The sequence below is a fragment of the Cervus canadensis genome, chromosome 18 (genome assembly GCF_019320065.1).
Source record: "Cervus canadensis isolate Bull #8, Minnesota chromosome 18, ASM1932006v1, whole genome shotgun sequence".
Taxonomy (NCBI): Eukaryota; Metazoa; Chordata; class Mammalia; order Artiodactyla; family Cervidae; genus Cervus; species Cervus canadensis.
Window position 1 is genome coordinate 56,987,085 of NC_057403.1, and position 12,897 is coordinate 56,999,981.

Below are 12,897 nucleotides of genomic sequence, written 5' to 3' on the forward strand. Positions count from 1 at the left end.
GGCCGCCCACCTGGATGGCCAGGTAACCCTACACCCCCGCTCAGCTCTGGCCGCCCACCTGGATGGCCAGCTGACCCCCCACCGTCGCCCAGCTCTGGCCGCCCACCTGGATGGCCAGCTGACCCTCCACCCTCACCCAGCTCTGGCCACCCACCTGGATGGCCAGGTGACCCGCCACCCCCGCTCAGCTATGGCCACCCACCTGGATGGCCACGGGACACAGATATTCCCTCAAATTGCAAATGTCCCGTCAAGTATCCGAATAATGAGCCACACAAGCCCTGGCTCAACCAGTCGGACTCCACGGGCCTCCTGGTCATTTACAGATGTCTGTCTGCCCTTGGGGTCCTCAAGCTTCTCGGGGGAGGGGACAGGCTCCCCAGCCACCATCCCCCCTCGCTTCCCTTCTCCTCCTGGAGTCTGATCAGTTTCTAATAGGAACCTAAACACAGAATCCCTCTCCAGCGTTATGGGCGCCCCCTCTGCCTGCACCCCAGAGGCCCTGACCTCTTTTTGTCTCCCCTTCAGTCCGGGTCATTTCTCTCTGCATCCCCAGGCCCTGCAGGGCTGTGAGAGAACCATATTGGATGCACCCTCGGGGAAGGAACTGCCATGTCACAGGGGCACTCCAGCTGTGCAACAAGAAACGGTCCCTTTCCCTTTGTGCAATCGGGAGAGGTAGCCAGTGCTCAGCTCTGGGGTTGGGTTCCTCACATCCACACACTTCTACAGTCAATAGCATTAAAACCCCCAGATCTGTGCCTTTTTGCTTAATGAAGGTGCCTCTGTAAGTGGACACACAGGTGTGTGAGCATGCATTTAATTGCATCATAAATGCCAAAGTCTGTCCACGGCAGCCCTTCAGTGGGGATTGTCCCCTCCCCCGCACTCCAGAACACACAAGATTAGGGCTCCCCAAAAGACTCTCACCCAAGCCTGGCCAGGGCTGGGACCCGGGTGGAAATCAGGGCCGGGTGTGTGCCTCCGCGGAGAAGACACCTGCAGGCTGCCCGGGAGATAGATGCACAGAGCCGTTCTCTCGTGAGCCCTGGGGAGGCAAGTGAGGTGGGGAAATGGGGAATTCACTGATGCCCTACAACCTGCTGGCAAATTTTCTTCTTCAGGTTCTGAACTTCAGCAGCCTTAAGAAAACCATCAAACAAGAAAGAGTCAAGCTGGAGCCCCTAACTGATGACACAGCCCTAGGCCATAGCTTTAAGAGGGTTTGTGTGTGCTCAGTCACTTCAGTCATGTCTGACCCTCTGTGACCCCCTGGGCTGTAGCCTGCCAGGCTCCTCTCTGTCCCTGGGATTCTCCAGGCCAGAATACTGGAGTGGGTTACCATGCCCTCCTCCAGGAAATCTTCCCGACCCAGGAATCGAACCCACGTCTCTTACATCTCCTGCATTGGCAGGCGGGTTCTTTACCACCTGGGAAGCCCATTTAAGGGTGTTAGATCTGTTGTTCAGATCTTTATTGAGCTGCTGTCTGCCAGTTGCAGGGATAATTCCCGGTGTCCTAAGCATGCACACAGCTTTTCTTTCTCATAGCAACTCTATGACACAGGGTTGACCCATCACCATCCCCTCCTGCAGGTAAGGATACAGAGAGGCTGCCAGCCTCATGTGGCTCATCAGGACCCGGCCCAGGTGCGAAGCTCAGCATCTAAGGCCATGTGAAGACAATGACCATACTGCTCATGGTACTACAGGAATGGGGGGCGGTGGGGAGAGGTTTGCGGGTGTGTGCTGTGGCACTGTGGACATGTCCTGACTCCAGGTGGTCATTAGGAATCAGGGAAAGCTGCTCCTTGAAGCAGGGAAGACCCTCAGCCCGTGCAGGAAATGGCAGGCGTTTGCCACAGCATACAAAGAGCCCGGGGGGTGCAGGGCAAAGGCCCTGGAGGTGAGCAGGGGTGGAGCAAGCAGTGCCCTGAAGTGCAGGCCCGGGGACCAGACTCTCCCCTGAGAGCAGTGGGACGCCACCACACGGGCCATCCAGGGGAGTGACTTGTAGATGTCACCTTCATCCAGGCCACGGGCCACACACAGCAGGACATGGACAAGGTTTGCAAAGCAGCAGCCTGGAGGCAGGGAGGCTAGTGGAAAGGCTGCCGAAGGTACCCAGGATGGAGGTGATGGGATGCAACAGGAAATCATGAGTGGGGAGGCTCAATGGCAGACAAAGCAGCTGCTGTCCACTTGAGGGACATCTGTGGACCCTCTCTCCCCGTTCACGGGGCAGAACTTCAGCAGAACGAGATTTACCAGGATGCAGTTTAAGATTTCATCCAGACCTCCTCAGCACTGCTTGATATGGTGCTTGATCTGTAAGCATTGAACAGAAACAGCATGATAAAGTGCCAGGTACTATGCTGGAGGCGTTATATATTTGTTCTCTTTTCTTCCTCTCAACCAACCCAGAAGACAGAAATTACCATCTCCATCTTAAGGATGAGGAAGTTGAGGTTTAGACAAACATGAGGATCTTAGCCAAGATTTTGACCCAAAATTCTGTTTGACCATGTTTTTCCCACTCCTTTTGTAATGTTTTCTGAGGCTCAGGAAGAAAAGTGTTGAATTTGATCAATATATCTTTCAATAATATTTCTTGGTTTGAGTTTGACAGTGACATGGAGCCTACAAGATACTGTAAGAAGTTCCCTGGAAACTGAAAGCAGGAGTTCATGGTCAACAGTAGCCCTCGTGCTTGCAAGCAAATACACAGTGACCTGTGGTCAGACTCACCTGTGCCCTGTTGCTTAGGCCATAGACCGAGGTCAGTGAGCGAGGCTGCGAGGAGATGGGTTGGCTTATACTCAGTGATACACAGAGTCCCTCACCTCCCAATGGCCTAGGTTCTTGACCTAAAAATGAGTAAGTCCAGCTGTCAGATTCCATCAGAAGCCCCCTCCCTGCAGCCCCCCAACCTCTGTAGGAGACACAAGCCCACTGAGTTCCCACCAGTGCCTCAGGTACCCAGGTCATCCTCGGTGTCACAGGGGTCCAGATTCTGCCAGCAATAGTGCAAGTCCCTTAGAGGTCACTCTCCTGGCATCAAACCTGAAAGGGTCATGGAGTAGTAGGAATGACAGACAAGGTCACGACCCCATTACTCTCCTAGGGCTCACAGGCCGGTTGACTCACAAAGATCACCAGAAAAGCTTCCATGTTCTCCGATCTTTGCTGGCAGCCCCTCCTCGTTTGAGCCTGTCCTGAAGAGCAACATTCTGCTCTCACCAGCTCACTACAAGTTCCTCTTCCACTTGGATCAACAGCATACCACGGGTTCACTCGGGGCCATGTTGGTGAAGATGCTACTTCTTGCTAGACGCTGGGGGCATGTAGTGAGCAGGCAGGAAACAGCTCACAGCTCAACCCTGAGGTCCCTCAGGTCACCCCCTGGAGCCAACTCAGAGGGGAAAGGCAGACCTGCTGCCCTGGAAGCCCACAAAGGGACATGAGGAAGTGGCAAAGTCCCCGGTGGGGAGGAGAGCACGAGAGCTGATGACTAGCCCTGGGAGAGGGCCACCTAGGCATTTGCTTTTACCTACCACACGCCCATAGGTCCTTTGCCCAGTTCCCTCCTCCCCTCTCCACGAAATGCTCCACAAACCCAACACACTGTATCCTCCAAGAGGGCAGGATCTGTTCCAGTTCTGCCCATCACTGTGTCCAGCGGTGTGCTGGTGAATGTTCAAGCGTGAGCTTGAAGGGGGGGGGGGGGGGGGGCGGGGTGCAGATTTATAGCATTCGACAATCTCCCTAGTGGAAATATTCCCACCACGGCCATCTTCAGGTTATCAGCAGGCCTTGCTGAACATGGAGAGTTGGGAAGAGATGTACCTCATTGCAGAGTGTTTCCACCCTACAGATACAACATTCCGGGGGACATGAAACAGGGGCAGAGGGGTCTCAGCTCAGGGCTTGCAAAGCCTAAAATATTTCTATCTGGCCCTTTTACAGAAGAAGTTTGGCAACCCCTGAAATAGGCATAAATAACCTTCAGAACAGAAATGCTAGTAAAATAATTAGGAAGTGGGGAGTTGGTGATGGACAGGGAGGCCTGGTGTGCTGCGGTTCATGGAGTCACAAAGAGTCGGACATGACAGCAACTGAACTGGACCGAACTGATGAGTTTTATTACCATTTTAAAGATATGATTTATTTAAATGTAAGTTGATATTAATTCCATCCTGTTTAATGGCTCTGACAACCAGCTTGCAAAATTCCTGAAAAACAGTCAGCTCTCATGGGCGAGCATAGGTCACCTCCAACAGGTCCCTTCCTGTTCTGGACTATAGAAGCTGCACGACGGTAATCTGTTGAATGGCTGGAAATCAAACTGCAATGCCAACACTCTAACCACTAGGCAACACTGCCCTGCTTCCTGCCTGCCTTCATTCAATTCCATTAAACCCCTGTCAGCACCTACTGAGGGCCAAGGACTTTGCTGGGAACTATAGGTCCAGATCACACAAGATGCTGCCCTCGCAGGGCTCATAGTTGAGTGAGGGGACTCAGACACCCCTCCTCCCCCTTCAAAAAAGTGTGTCGAGAAGAAAACAAACTTCTCGCCCTTCCATTTACCAGATGTGTGTATCTTTGTTTGATTTACTGTAAAATGAATTATAACAGCACCTTTTCCCAGAGTCATAAGGAATTAAATGAACTCACAGCCCAGCACTGGGTGAGCACATAGAATAAGCATTGTATTTTCATGTTGCCACTGCCATTTTTGAACCCATGTTTCCAAGGCCCCGATTACAGCCTTCCTCAAGATCATGCTGCCCAACAACTGGAGCACAGACACTCAATACAGCATCTTTGCAGGGTTTTCAACTATGGCTGCTATGAACATTTAAGGGTTGGATCATTCCTGGCAGCATACAGCTGCCCCGGGCACTGGAGGGTGTTAAGCAGCATCCTTGGCCCTAACCCATAGATGCCAAGACCAGCCACAATTTGTGACAAACAGAATGTCTTGAGACGTTACTGCATGTCACCGGGAAGGCAGAATCAGCCCTGATTGAGAACCCTGGATTTGAAGGAAAATGTTTTTCCCACCTTCTCAGCCGGTACAGGCTGCTCCCCAGGCATCCTGTGGTTCACGGTCTGGGGGAGGTTATATTGTCCACACTCATGCAACGGCACGTCCCTCCTCAGATGCCACTTCCCAGGGGCCGGAGGAAACTCACAGCCAGCTTTATCAGGCTGTCAAGGAACACAGGAACCCACGGGATGAAATGAGATGCAACCTGTTTGGAGTCATGTTTCTGGAGCCCCTTAATGGCAAGAAGCTATGCCTGTAATCATATGCCAGGTGCCAGAAGCAGAATTATTTGTTCTTAATTTCATAGCTACCCCATGGAACTGCTGCTTTGGGGGAACACTCCCAAAGCTCTGATTGAAAACTCTGTCTCAAAATTACATCATCCAGGAGAGTATTCCTGAGCCTTATTTTTAACAGGCATGAGACACCAGCATAACGGAACACACACTCTGTACTGGTGGCATTTAATGTACTGATCAAAGAATGTGCTTATTCTCCGGGTATAAGGAGAGGAGTCATGTTTTCATCCTGAAGTCAGGGAACACCCCCCTCCCGATTCTGAGCTGATGTGAAGTCAGCCCATTTTATGTTTTGGTGTTTTTGGCCCCAAGGTATATGAGATCCCAGCTCCCCAACCAGGAATCAAACCTGTACCAGATTCATTGGAAGGTGAAGTCTTAACCATTGGACTGCTAGGGAAGTCCCTGAGGTTAATTTTTTAAAAAAATGTATTACAGAGGATTGAACATTTATCTAAAACTAATCTTTGTTACACACAGTCAATTGATTTACATACACACACCAAAACCTTAATAGCAGTTATCTCTGCAGTGGGTGGGATTATAAGTCATTCTTTTGTCTTTTGAAGTCAACATTATCAGAATACAATTTACATGAAATAAAAGTCACCAGTTTAAAAAGAACAGGTTGCTAAGGGTTGATGAAGGTCTACAACCCAGTAACCACCACCCGAATCAAAACACTAATATAGAACATTCTCACAACCCAAACAAAGCTTCTTCTGCTCCTCTGCTGTTGATCCCAGCCACCCACTTGCTGGCCTAGACATCCCCCCATCTGCCTTCTCTCACTATAGATAGTTTCACCCCTTCTTGAACTTCATATAAATAGAGTCAGAAGATACGTCCTCCTTTGGGTCTGACCTCTGACGCACCGTAACACTTTTGGCGATCCATCCATGTTGGTGCATGTACTGTGGTCTGTTCCTTTCGTGGCTGACTAATCTATCCATTACACGGCTGCAACACTTACGGGTAAATACTGTTGTCCTCTTTCTGCTCTCTTCCCACCCCCCAAGCCCAAATTTTCTACAATGAACATGTATTGATTTGTTTTACTTTTGAAAAAAGAAAACAAATGCCATTCATTTTTTAAAAAATTCACAGGGACTTTATGAAATGCCAGGCTGCTGCTGACGCGTGGAAATGGATGCCTGGCACAGCCGCACAGAGGTTTGAAGGCCACGGATCATATTTTTAAAAATAAAAACCACTGTGTTTTTCAGATTAATTGCATCTCTCTCCCACACCAGCCTTTGCGGTGAGCTGCTCAAATTGACCAATTTAAATGTGACCTCACTTCTTTCCCCTCCATCCGCTCTGAGTCAGTTGCTAAGAAGCAAGGAAAGGAAGTATGGGGGGGCGGGGGCGTGTTAACATGTGTGGAGTATGTGTGGCTCTTCCAAAACCTAGCCACACCCCCTTTCATCAGCTGAGACATGATCAAGGGTCTGTCCAGGATCCCAAAGCAGAAGAACAGGAGGATGGAATCCAGGGGCTCCAGGAGGGATGGGAAGGAGGCTGAAAGCACAAACTTTGGATTTGGATCCCAGCTGTCCACCTGATTTAGCTGGGTGACTTTACCTGAACCTCTTAACTTCTCAGAAGTCTCAATCTCTTCATCTGTGAAACAGAGATCCAATCTAATAGTCACAATCAAGCAAATGAGACAATGCATGTAAAGTGCTCAGAACAAGGTTTAGGAAGAAGTGCCCAATGCATGGTAGGGAAGCCAGGTTGCTCAACTCCTGGTTCCTTTTTTCTTCAGCCACAAAACTGAACTTCATGGCAGCCATGAAACTGAAACTGCAGTCTGCCTGGGCTGAAGGGAGAGGAGTGGACGTTTTCTTGTAGCTCTGGTGAGCAGACCCTCACAGATTCAGAGAAACGAGGGGAGGGCAGGCTGCAGCATCAAGGTGCTCGCCGAGACCCCGGCTGCAACAGAAACCAATCGGGGTAGCCTCAAATAGAGTGGAAATGGCTTAGAAGGAACCAAGGGTGTCTCACAGGACCCCCAAGGGCATAAAGGTAGGCAGGTCTCAGAAACAGCCAGAAACCAGGGGCTTTCTCTCGGCTCTGTGTGCCTGCTTCTCTCTGCATCTTCTTACCCTGCATCCAGACTTGTTCTGCTGTATTGCTTCAGCCTGACAGAAGGGGACCCTCAAGAGACCCGCTGAGATCAACAATCTACGAGCTCTTTCTTTCTATCTTTTAAATTATGAAAATATGATAACGCATTTACAAGAGACCACCTGAAAAATTACATATACAAAGTTATACATAGTTACTGGGAGTTCTTTCTTTGGTCCAGTTCTAAGGGAAGAATTTAGTTGCTCAGGTGGCCCAGATGCCCACCCCAGCCAGTGTCTGAGCTAAGCTGTCCGAATATGGATGCTGGTGACCACTCCTTAGAGGTGAGGATGGTCAGGTGGGTCATTGTGAGCTGGACAGTCCCCTAAGTAACGTCTTATCCCAAATAATAACCACTTCTTTCATTGTGTTCCCCAACCTTATGCATTTATTTTATTAACAATAGTAAATACCTACTTGTCTTACTATGTGCCAGCCACTGGTGTAAGCACTTTGCCTGTGTTGACTCCTTTAAATTAATCCTCACGAAATTGCGGTGGGGTTTATTGTATCCATCGTATGGATGAGGAAATTGACGAGTAGGGAGGTTCATTAACTTGCCCAAGGTCACACTTGAACCTGGTCAGTTTAGTACTAGACTCCCTCTCTTAGCCACCCTACCATGTTGCCTATTTTACTTGTTTTAAATATTTATTTACTTACTCATCTGTCTGCATCAGGTCTTAGTTGTGGCACTCAGATCTTCGCTGTAGAGTGCGGAATCTTACAGGATGCAGGATCTTTAGTTGCAGCGTGTGAACTCTTAGTTGCAGCATGTGGGATCTAGTTCCCTGACCAGGGATCAAGCCCAGACCCTTGGCACTGAGAGCATGGAGTCTTAGTCTCTGGACCTCCAGGGAAGTCCCTGCCTATTTTATTTTTCTGGGTCATGCTTCATGGCATGCAAGATCTTAGTTCCCCGACCCAGGCCCTTGGCAGTGAGAGCCTGGACTTCTAACCACTGGACTGCCAGGGAGTTCCCAGTGCTGCCTGTTTTAGCCCCAGTTATGCTTTTCATAATTTTGCTGTTGGCTCACGTTTCTCAAAAAGAGAAAAAAAGATGAGGAACGGGATGAATGCCATCTCTGACGTCTCACAAAACCTCTTATAGTCGACAGTAGAAAACACTGGAACTCTGCTGGCAGTTCTGTTTCATTCTGAACTGGGCGGGGGCAGGGGGGTGGGCAGGCATGACAGCATTGTCACTGCCTTTCCACGCCGCCCTGTGACGCCTCCCTGGCCTGGACCACCTAGGGCAGGACTTACAGCTTCTTTACCTGCATGCAACAGGTGTTCAATAAGGTGGCTGTCACTGAGAAAACCTGTTCCCCACTTTACAGTTTTCAAAGCACTTCCAAAGACAGGCAAAGAGATCAGCTAGTCTACTGTTCTGTGACACCTCAAGGGAGGAGGGTCTTCGGAAAGGACATACACGTCAGAACCCAGCCAGCACGCAACATCCAGGCCCCGGGAGGAACAGGAGTCGAGGCAGGGTCTGCACAAAGCCTCCTCTCTCCTCCGTCTTTTGTCCTGATCTCTCTGGAATTCTGTTCCACTGCCTCCTGGGACTCCGGCTGCCTCTGCTGTATGTCTGGCATTGGGCCCAAAATGGCCAACTCAGTCCAGTCTCCAGGGGTAAGGGACCACTGTTTCCAGTTTCCCACCACCTCCAGATGTCCAGGTAACGCATCCGGGGGACCTGGCTGGGCTTTATCCAGATGGGCCCCCTGAGCCTTGGGTTCTAGGCCCAAGACTCAAAGAAGGAAAGTAACCTGCCCCAGGGCTCCCGGAGATGAGGCCACCAACCCAAGATTCTGGCTTGTCGCCACCCAAACCCCTGCTGTCACAGAGCACCATGAACTGGGGGGCTTGCCCAGCAGAGACATCTTCTCTCACAGCTCTGGACGCTCAGCAGAGTTGCTGTCGTCTGAGGGCCAAAGTGTCTGTTCTGCGCCTGTCTCACTCCCGAGGGTTTGCTGGCCATCTCTGGCTTGTACACAGGAGCATCTCCCCAAGCTCTGCCTTCAAGTTCAAGGCATCCTTCCTACATGTGCCTGTGCCCCCAACTTCCCCTTTTTATTTATAAGGACACAGTCTTACTGGATAAAGGGCCCACCCTACTCCAGCATGACCTCATTTCAACTTACTACATCTGCAACAACCTATTTCCAAATACAGTGATAGTCTTTATTCGGAGGTACTGGGGGCTAGGACTTGGACATGTTTTTTTCCCTTTCTTTCTTCTTTTTTTTGGCCATGAATGTGGCATGTGGCATCTTAGTTCCCCAATCAGGGATTGAACCCGGGCCCCTGCCAGTGGAAGCGCAGAGTCCTAACCACTGGTCCATCAGGGAACCCCTCCTTGGCCACCTTTTTGGAGGGGCACAATGTGACCCATTACAAAGACCAAAGCGGGCTGCATTAAGTGCTGCTACGTTCTGCCCTAACCAGCTCTCACCACAACTCACTCCCAGCTCCTACAAGCCCCAGAGGGCATTGCTCATCCTGTTTTCCCTGGAATGGGCATGGACACAAGTCTGCCCTCCTGTCCTCAAGCTCACATGAGGGCAGTTCCCAGGGAGCTGCCGTGATTCGGGAGGACCCACTGGGGCACCTTGGGTGGGGCATGACTCAACTCCGGGCGAGGCACTTAGGGAACCTGTGCTCAGGCTCCATGGTCTGAGCTTCTCCACCATGCACCAGTGTCATCAGGCAACTTCAGAGGCACTAGACCTGAATAGCACTAGACCTAGCTCACAATAGGCTCATGAATTTCATTAGCGTGGATGACAACGACCCACACATGCAAGTTGGCTGGTGTGACCTCTGGCCTTGTGGTTTCACAATGGTGGTGGTTGACAGGTGGCTGGGTCCTGGGCCAGGGATTCAGGCAAGTGGTTTATTTCTATATTTATTCACTTTTCTGTTTGGTTTGGCTAAAAATATTCAGCAGGTTTTCCTTGGAGGTGAATTAGCCAAATCTACTGCAAGGATTAACCGCTTTTCAGAAGTCTGGGATCTGGGTTCAGGAAAAGCCGGCTGGGCCCGTTTCTTTAGTCTTGACGGGCATCACCAGTCCCTTGTGGAATGCTACCTAAGATCACAGGCCAGGAAGGGCACGGTGAGGAATGGAATCCAGGATGGTGTATGCTACAGCCTGAGCTCACTCGGTACTTTGACTTGGTGACTCACAGTTTTGAGCCTGGACTTGCTGTTTACCTTCTTGAAAGGAAAAGTGTCAAAGGAGTCACCAACACATCCAGATCCCAGCAGCTATGACCCCCTCCTTCACCCCCAGGGGGCAGTCAGTGAGATGGGATACTGGCCTTGCCTGAGCGAAAAGAAACCTCTAGGGGGCTTCTGGTTCACCCCTCCTATTTTGCAGGTGGGGGAAACTGAGGTTCAGGGAAGGGAGGGAGCCTTACCCAGGACCACACAGGTGATGGGTGTCGGGGGAGTGCAAATCCCGGCTTGGAGCTCCTGACCCCTCCTCCTAGAGCTCCCTACCACCAGTCTCCTGCTTTTCTTCCGCTAGCGGCTCATGGAGGATGCCAGTTCCTGTGTATTTCTCATCTGTCTGCCTGGTGTCGGAGTTTGTGGAGTCAGATCCCCAGAGAGGCTCATCTTTCTCTTTTCCATCTGCCCCAGCCCCTCGAAACCAAGCTGTATGCTCCCTCTGCGTCCTAATGATGTTTGCTGTTGCTTCCACGCTCTCCTGGGATTTCTGCAGCCTTTCATGCTTTGCAGCGTTTCCTCTGGGCCTCCCTCCTGGTGTCACTGCCCTCAGCCCAGGGGAAGGGGCCGATCCAGTTTGCTGGACCCCAGACTCCCCCCTACCTTTCCTTTGAGCCCCTCCAGCTCTATTTCCCACCTCCACATTCCCTCATTCTGCCATCTTCCACTGCCCAGGGCTGGCGGTCCTTCCTGAGGGCCTAGGGGGCAGGGCGAGCCCAGCAAACAAAGTGAAGACAGACCCCCTTGTGGCTACAAACCAATGTAGCTTTGAAAAGTCTAGCAGCCCAGGGACGTTTTTAAAACTCTTTTTTTTTTTTTAACACAAAATGGATATATTTTCATTGGGAAAAACCAGAAGATACAGATAAAGAACAAAATAATTAATAATGAATATTAATTAGGTACCTATGACATTTTAAGCACTATGCATACAGTGCATCTAATCTTCAAATGAGAAATTCTACAGGACAAATGATATGATTTCTTCAACAGATAAATGGCAAGGAAAAAACATGAGAGCAAGGATAGTCTTTAGGTCAAAAGATTTAAAAGTACTACTAACGATAGAGAGACAGGGAGATGGGTGAGCACGGGACAGTAACACATCAGTGGTTGAATCTGGGGGTTATGCATGCGCTCACTGTAAAATCCTTTTGCCTTCACTGGACATTTGAAAACTGTCCAATTAAAACTCTGGGGAAATGAATATATCAAGCAAGTGTAATGTGTGGATCTTGTGGCTCCTGATTCAAGCAAATCAAATTTAAAACGCATTCACAGGACAATCAAGGATGATTATACACTGATTAGATATTAGATAATTTTTTTTTAAATTTTCTTATTTTTAAAAAAAATTTTTGGCCACACCACACAGCATATGGGATCTCAGGTTCCTGACCAGGGATGAAACTTGCGCCCCCTGCAGTGGAAGCATGGACCCCTAACCTGGACCACCAAAGTCCCTATGCCTAAAATCTTTAAAAAAATCAATTTCTTAAATTACCTAGGGACTTCCCTGGTGGTGAATTAAGACTCTGAGCTTCTACTGTAGCGAGTGTGGCTTCCAGTCTTAGTTGGGGAATTAAGGTCTTGCATTCTGTGTGGTGTGACCAAAAAATTAAGCAAAAAAAAAAAAAAAATTTAGGTGTGATAATGGTATTGTGGTGATTTTTTTAAAAGAGTTTCTTTGTTTGGGATTTGCTTTAAAATAACCATCAGGGAAAAAAAAATAACCATCAGGAGAAAAGGTGGCGAGGCAGAGATGAAACAAAACTGGCAATTTATTGCTAACTCTTCATTCTTGGGTAGTAGAGTTCACTAGACTATTTCTTCTTCTTTGGTGAAGGCTTGAACATTCCCACCATAAAGCATTAAAAAGAAAAACACATTCTTATTTTGCATCTGAGAAAACCAAACTGAGGTTTAGAGGTGCCAGGATATTTGCTCAAGATTTCCCTGAATTGAGAATAAGGAAAAAAATTCCTAGCTGCCATCTTATCACCCGTTCTTCACACCTTGGTGAATATCCTGCCAGACCTTCTGGGCATATAAAAGGATAGTACATGACTTAAAATACCTGGATATATACTGCCTGAGTCCATCATGGGCAACACGAATCATGTCAGCGCTGTCCACAGGCGTCTCTTTCTGACGTGGAACTCCGGAAAAGGAACTCACCCCT